This window comes from Hakea prostrata, chromosome 9 (assembly GCF_041222555.1).
Source record: "Hakea prostrata isolate BN-2017 chromosome 9, UWA_Hpros_2, whole genome shotgun sequence".
Taxonomy (NCBI): Eukaryota; Viridiplantae; Streptophyta; class Magnoliopsida; order Proteales; family Proteaceae; genus Hakea; species Hakea prostrata.
The window spans coordinates 47,186,349-47,194,352 of NC_142608.1; the positions used below are offsets into that span (position 1 = coordinate 47,186,349).

An 8,004-nucleotide genomic window follows, 5' to 3' on the forward strand; every position below is an offset into this window, starting at 1 on the left:
TGTGGAGAACAAAGGATTAAAAAAGGGAAAGCGAACCCCGCTTTCCAGTGCATCTATATACAGAGAAAATTCACCCGAAAGGGTTGAATCAACCCTCTCATCAGGGTGGGGAGCCCTAACTGATAAGAGGAAGGAAAATCAAAATCTTGGATGGCTGAAAGAAGGGTTTCCTCATTATAAATGGAGGGAACAGAGCCAGGTCCACCATCGGACCTGGAAGTTTGAGGCTGCCTAGAAGACTCGACAATCTTGGAAGATCCAGACTCGAGGAGGGCAGGAGAAGTTTCGGTTTTTCTTTCTACACCTTTTTGAGAAACTTCAGCAAACTCGCGCCAGAGGATAGTTAGGGTTTTGTTATCACTATCCGACTGTTCGGGAGTAGGAGAAGCAAAAGCCTCACTGCTATTACCAACACTGGGTACCAGAGAAGCCCTATCGTCCGCCATTACTTGTTTCAGTAAACTACAAAAAAAAAGACCAGTAAACTTACTGATTCAGTGAGGCGGAAGCTTGAGAGCAAGAAGGGGCGAAGCAGACAACAAAGGTTCAAATTCCAGACAGGAAGAATGAAACCTACGAAGACAACAAACCGCTTTTAAAACTCCCGCACGAGTGTTCGGGAATCTGAACGATCGAGATTGATTCAAAATCAACGATCGAGATTGAAAGACGTTTTGAAAGTTTGAACTCACGAATCCGAAATAGGCGTTCGGAAACCGTCGCTTGGATGACGTGAGCCACGACAGATCAACTGCAAAGAGATACGTGGCCTTACACTCACAACGCTCGAGGAAAAGTGACCACCGCATTAAATGTGATATGACATTTAATGAAGCACGCAGAGATTATCACCTGACGAAGAACCCAGTTAAAAACAAAGCCCTCGGGATCGATCGAACGCTTGGTCTGGGGGGCTCGTGATACGGAGAAATTATGATCAGACCGGGTTCATACCTGGTCCGACCCTCGACCCCGGTCGAGATGGAGGGAACCGACTAGCTCCCGAGCAAACCGGATTCAGAAGATGGCTTGCTGAAGAAGAAAGCTTATTCGGCTACAAGCGTGCCCTAATCATACTTATGGATTAGGGTAATTACCCTAATGATGGCAGACTCGAATTAATGGCTGCAGATAATCATTATCGAAGGGATAATCATCACATAACCTAAAGGTTATCTCAGGAGTCCTCTACTAGTCCAAACTAGTAGAAGTCTATTGCTCAATGGATCTAACTATTAAGATCCAACGACTACCCGAAGAAGGCTCAATGCATCCAACGAAGGAGATTTGAAGGTACACTCTATATAAACCTCACTACCATACGAGGTGAGGGGATCAAAATGACACAATCTGAGACTCAGGTTCAGATACATACTGATAGACTTAAACTATCAGCGCATTGCTATCTAGATCACCTTTCCCAGTTCTTCATTCCTTAGCTCTGTGCTTCTAGCAGGGCCGTTTGTGATTAAGTTCATCAACTGACTTAGCCTTCGGAGGTGGACTCTCGACCCCGGCGGTCGGGCCACATCTGACGCTTTCGTTTTGCAGGTCATCATGAGGAGATCTAAGGGCTGAGCAGATTTTGGACGCATCAGTCACAAAGATAGACTCCTACCATCCAACAACTGGAGAAGAGAGTCAGCTAGGTAAAATAACTCTTTATTGAGTTACTTTCCTAGAACAACTCATATTAGAGTTACATTCTGAATACAACTCTATTACCATACACTATATAAACACCTCAGATAAACACTATGAGGTAGGTATTCATATTTTGTGTGATCAATTACTTGAATTCACAGTTGAGTAGTTGAGATCATATCATTGATATTGACTTGCTCGTCGGAGACGTACCTCGACCACACAAGGTCAAGCACGTATTTTGCAAGTTCGTGACAGGGAAGGGCGAGCGATATTCCGTATCAACACAAATTATAAGTAAATTAAAGCATTCAGATCCCTAACTAAAAAAATCTTATAGTATTAACTCTTTAGTTTTAATGATGTTTTTTATTCATGAAAAAAATCAATATTTTCCTAAAAAAAAAATGCATGATTTTAACAATAAAAGATTAGATGCAAACGAGAGGAATTATGGTAATTAGCTATCCTATAAATTATAAATATTTTATTTACAATATAAAATCAAATAAAAAATAATAGAAAAATAAAGAAAGAGAGACATTATAAAATTAAAATGAAAAATAACAAAAAAGAAAAAATCGAGAAAGAGGGAAAGAGAGAGTGAGAGGGAAAGGGAGAGAGAGCAGAAAAAGAGAGAGAATGCCTAATTGTAGAGAAGATTTAGTAATGCACTCCAAACTTCTAGTTTTTCCAAGTTTTCGCAAAGAGGAGAGAATACATAGGAGGAGAGAATGAGAAGAATTTTGGATTTGAGTAGTTAGTTTCTAATAAGGATTTAGCTATTTTCTCCCTAAAAAATAGGGAGTTTTAATTTTAGTCTTGAACAATTATTAAATATGACATTTATACGCATCACTTTTGCGTTTAAAAACTTTTTAGATACTCGACATGGTCAAATAACGATATTTTACATGTAGGAAGAGAAAAGAAAAGAATTATACAAACTAAGCAAAATTTTTTAAAAATGCCTCACCCCAATATGGTTCCGCCTCTGAACTAATACTAAAGAGAGTGACTGAGTGAAGGAAAAGTAACAAATTCCTGAACTAAGTTTCAGATTTCTTAAGACAAAAAAAAAAAGAAAGAAACGGGGTGTTAAGAAAACTAAAGATTTTTTATTTTTTTTTGGGTAAAAGAAAACTACAGACAGACTTGGATCAGTTTCTAGGGCACTCCTAGACTTAAAATATACATTCCTTCACTAACTAATAGGCAACAACTCCAGATTGGATCCATGCTACAAATCTGATGCATCTTCTCATGATTTTGGTTGTGTAATGCTCTATGAAGCTGTCCAAACTAAAATTCATTAAAATAAAAACTAGAGTGCCTGCAAGCAAAAACAGAATTTACAAGATACTTAGGTGTTGACAACCACCAAACAGTTGATAAACGAAATTCCCGAGGATGGTATCCTCGATTTGCAAAAACACTAGTAGAACACATACATGCTACTCTACTCGATAAGCCCTCCCATCTTTAGAGTCTTAAAAGACCTAAACCATAATTACATAGTAGATGTGATAAATGAGGGATTTGTCATGTTTTCAATTTCTCTAACAAACCTCTCCATCGCCGGCACAGGCAAGTTCACCGGCACTAAAATCCCATCCACCCCTTTTTGATTCCTAAATGATACATAAAAGCTCACCAACCCTGCATTTGCTGCTATACCACCCTTGGCTACCCCACCATATATCGCTTTCCCCACCCCAAATCCAAATCTCTAAACCCTGCATGTCTGGCATCTGAAACAAGATAAGTATTGTCTATTGCAAAGAGGGGCCGCCCCCTCATCACCAATAAATTTGCCACTGATCTCATGTACTCCTCGGTCACCTGGGCTTTTGCTTTTTTCACCAAATCTATTGTGTAGGCTAATGGGTTTTCGCACAGTTTTCTTGCCTTCGACGCTGCGGTGGCCAAAGCAAACGTGTTCCCATAGTATCCAGGTGGCACTAATGGGGGTTGAAATTTGCCACGTGTACTAACTAGGCAAATAAGACGCATTTTCTCTTCCGGGTTGGGTTGGATCGCAACTGTACGACATCGCCAAAGGCATGCCGTCAGCATCTCGAATGTGGAAGACGTGCGTTGTAAGTGTGAAGGAAGGTGCTTACGCAAAGCCCCCATCTCAGATGGTCCAAAGAAGAAGGAGCGGTAGGCCATGTTTGTGTTGTCAATAGAGATGGCGAGTGTGCCATTGGCATCCGAAACTTCATTGTACTCAGGGTGCAAGAAGGTCACACCAGATGGGTGAGGGTTCCTTGCGTTGAAGATTTCTCTCTTCCACACGGGTGGCACTGATGGAGCTTGTGCTCCGCGTGCCATCTCTCCGACGGTTGACAGGAACTGAGCCAAGCCATCAGCATCGCTCATGGTATGGTTTAACCGAATAGCGAAGACGAATCCACCACACATTAAACGAGTAACTTGAATCAATAACAGAGGGGAGTCAAGGACACCGCTTGATCCATGGACCTCGTATAAGAGCTCCTCAAAACTAGGAAACGGTGGCTGCAACGCATCACCGAACTGCTCAAGCGTCACATCAGCATCGGCCTCAATGAACAAGACACCTTCTCCGGTGCACTCCACAACCAGCTTCCGGCCATGTATTTCTCTAAGCCTACCGGCAAATGGATAGTAAAACACTAGAGCTTCTGCTAATGCCTTATGACTGTCACTGGGTCCTTTCTTCTCATTTTTGGCTCGTTTCGGTAGAAATATATCAGTGGGATTTGGAAACGAAAGCCCTCTTGGTCATCAATGTCAGAGAGATATTTGAATTCATAGGGTGTAGGTTTAGCTGGTGTGATCAGCTCTGGTTCGTGTCTTCGAACCTGGAACACTAAAGGTGTAGAAGATAATGCCATGCCAAATGAAAGAAATGATAACCGGAGAGTGAAGACCTAAAACGAAAGACAGATTTATAGCCGATGATTGGAGCAGTTATGTATCTCTGTCATTGGGGGAAACGCAAAATTTGCATTTCAAACAAGATTCACATTCGACACATTTATGTGGTGCAAATGGAGAGGGTCCACGATGGTCTTGAAGGTGAGTCCCATGAAAAAATAATAATAATAAAAAGAAAAAAGGAAAAAAAAAAAAAAAAAAAAAACAGAAAAGAAAAGAAGAAAGAAAGAAAGAAAGAAAAAGCTATACTCTGAGGTAGAGGAATCAAACTCCATTATTAGATTTAATTTTCACTCATTTAATCTAGTCATACTTCTCTTTTATTGATGCAAAAGCAAAAAAATCAAGAATTGGGATAATTTGATAGATACAACAACAATAATAAGTCTTGTCTCAACTAAATGGGGTTGGCTATATGGATTCTTGCCTTCCAATAAGTTTTGTTTAAGGTCATGCTAGATACAAGGCATAAGCTATGCATATCTTTTCTCACCACTTTTCTTAAGGTATATTAGGTCTACTCCTAGTTCTTCTAGTCCCTTCAATTTGTATTATATCACTTCTTCGTATATGAGCATTTATAGTTTCCGTTGAACGTGACTGTGCCATTTCAAACGACTTTCTCAAAGCTTATCACTCATAGAAACAACTCCCAAACCAACTCTAATATGATCATTTCTTATCTTATCTTTCCTAGTTTTACCACTCGTCCATAATTTCTGCTACATTGAGTTTATTTGTATGATTCTTTTTAAGAGGTCAACACTCTGCACCGCACATCATAGATGATCGAACAACAATCCTATAAAATTTTCCTTTAAGTTTTAATGGAATATATCGATCACACAAAACGCCAGACACACCTCCACTTCATCCACCCTTTTTAATTCCTTGGAAAACATTATTTTGTATATCACCTCTTTTATTTCTGATTGAGCCTAGGTACCTAAAACAATCACTCTGAGGAATCTCCTTATCGTCAAGTATCACCACCTTCGTCTGCCCGATCATGACTAAAGTTACAAACTAGATATTCTGTCTTCATTCTACTTTGTTTAAAGACTCTTGATTCCAAAGCTGCTCTCCATGATTCTAATTCGATTTAATTCATCACTTGAGTCTCATCAATCAATCCAATATTATCAACAAAAAACATATACTAAAGGACCAAATCTTGAATGTCTTTAGTTAATTCATCCATTACAAGTACAAATAGATGGGCTTAACGTTGATTTTTGATGTAGTCCAACTGTAATTGGAAATTCATTACTTTGTCCTCTCACTGTTCTTACACTTGTCACTGAACCATTATACATATCCTTAACAAATAGCCTCCGTTGTAGATCCTTCCGGTTTAAACCCAAACTTGTTCTTCGTAATTGTAGTTAAGTGACGCAAACGAGTTTCGATTACTCTCTCCAATAATTTCATAGTATGATGCATCAATTTAATGCCCCTACAGTTATTACAACTTTACATAGATACTTTATTTTTGTATAGTGGAACCATGATGCTTCTCCTCCATTCATCTGGCAGTTCCCTTATGCTCTAATATTATTAAATAACTTAGTCAACCGAACTAGTCCATGGGTTCCTAAGCTCTTCTATACTTCTATTGGGATTTCATTAGAACCTTATGTCTTGCCGAGTTTCATCCTCTTTAGTGTTTTTTTATACTTCGACATCAAAATTCTCTGTATATAGGTTCAAAAATGGGTGCCTTCGTGAATGGTCTAATTGTCCAAATTGTAGGTGCTTGAAGTATGCTCGTTTAGTAGATTAGAGAAATAGATTTTACATCTTTTCTTAATGTCCTCATCACATACTAGTACTTTACCATCTCCATTTTTAATACATCTAATAGGGTCAAGATCTTTACTCTTCCTATCCCTCATCTTAGCTATCTTATAAATAGATTTTCCCCCTTCCTTCTTGTCCAACTTATATATAACTCTTCATACTTCTTTTCCCTTGCTTTTCTCACAATTTTCTTAGCTTAATTTCTATCCAACCTATACTTTTGAATATCCTCAACATCCTTAATTCTTCGCCATGTCTTAAAACTAGCTTTCTTATTCTTAATGGCAGTTTGAACTTCACTATTCTACCACCAAGTTTTTCTATAAGAATGGAGCTTTCCTTTTGATTCACCTAGGATATCTTTAGCTACTTTCTTGATACGCATAGCCATCTCATTTCACGTTGCATTAGTATCCCCCTTAAAATCTCACTTTCCTTGTTTGACTACTTCATTAGTGAAGGATTTCGAGCAATCTCCTTTTAAGTTCCACCATCTTATCCTGGGATAGTTTAACTGTGCACCTTTTATGAGTTCTTGGGGTTAGACACATATCCAAGACCACAAGTCTATATTGTGTAGTTAAGTTGTCCCCTGGTATTACCTTGCAATCCTTGCACAACAATCTATCAATTCTTCTAGTTAGGAAGAAATCTATTTGGCTTCTATGATGTCTACTTTTGAAAGTAATTAAATGCTCCTCTCTCTTTTTGAAGTAAGTATTACAATAGATTGATCAAAAGCAACAACTAATCTAAAATTGAGATATATTCCTCATTCCTCTCTCCAAAATCATATCCTCCCTATACACTCTCATAGCCTCTTTGATCTTTTCTAATATGTCCATTTAGATCATCTCCTATGATAATCTTTTCTTCTTGACGAATTCCTTGCATTAATCCATCCATATTTCCCAAAATTTTAGCTTTAGAATTTCATCCAATCTTACTCGAGGTGCATATACACAAATTAAATTTACGAATTCTTTCTCCATTACAAGGTTGATAACAATAATCCTATCACCCACTCTTTTAACATCTACCACATCATTCTTAAATCTTTATCCGCTATATTATACCAACTTCATTTTTATTAATTTGATCCCCAGTATACCAAAGTTTAAAGTCATTCAACTCTTTAGCTTTTTTACCCTTCCATCTAGTCTCTTGAATGCAAGCTATATTAATGTTTCTTTTCCTCATAACATCTCTCAATTCTAAGCTCTTACCTATTAAAGATCCTATGTTCCAAGATGCCACTATTTTGATACGTTTTTGGACTAGCTTCTTTACCCACACTCGTCCACAGCACGGGAACCCTTGCCTACTTATCACCGCATCCAGATTCGACGTGTCGCTTACAGTGGACGCCCTAGCTAATCTTCGCCCACTTATCACTAAACCCGGGTCATAGTGTAGCACGTCGTTTCTTTTTCCAGGGGATGCCCTAGCATAACAATTTTCATATAAGGTCGAATCCATTAAAAGGGCTTGGCTATCTTTTTTTCCGGTGCCGGCTGCCGACTTGATGCACCAACCCTCCTCCTTTACCTGGTTTGGGACCACCAGCAAAACACTGGTGGAGTTGGATAATTTGATAGGTAAACCCTTTTAAAATCCCTAGTATACGAAGATGCATAA

At 38.7% G+C, this 8,004-nt stretch overlaps 1 pseudogene; it reads right to left on the reverse strand.

The window, feature by feature from the left end:
• Nucleotides 1-3,136: 3,136 nt before the first annotated feature.
• LOC149005361 (benzyl alcohol O-benzoyltransferase pseudogene) lies at nucleotides 3,137-4,565 on the reverse strand (annotated as a pseudogene).
• Between the last annotated feature and the right edge of the window lie 3,439 nt (nucleotides 4,566-8,004).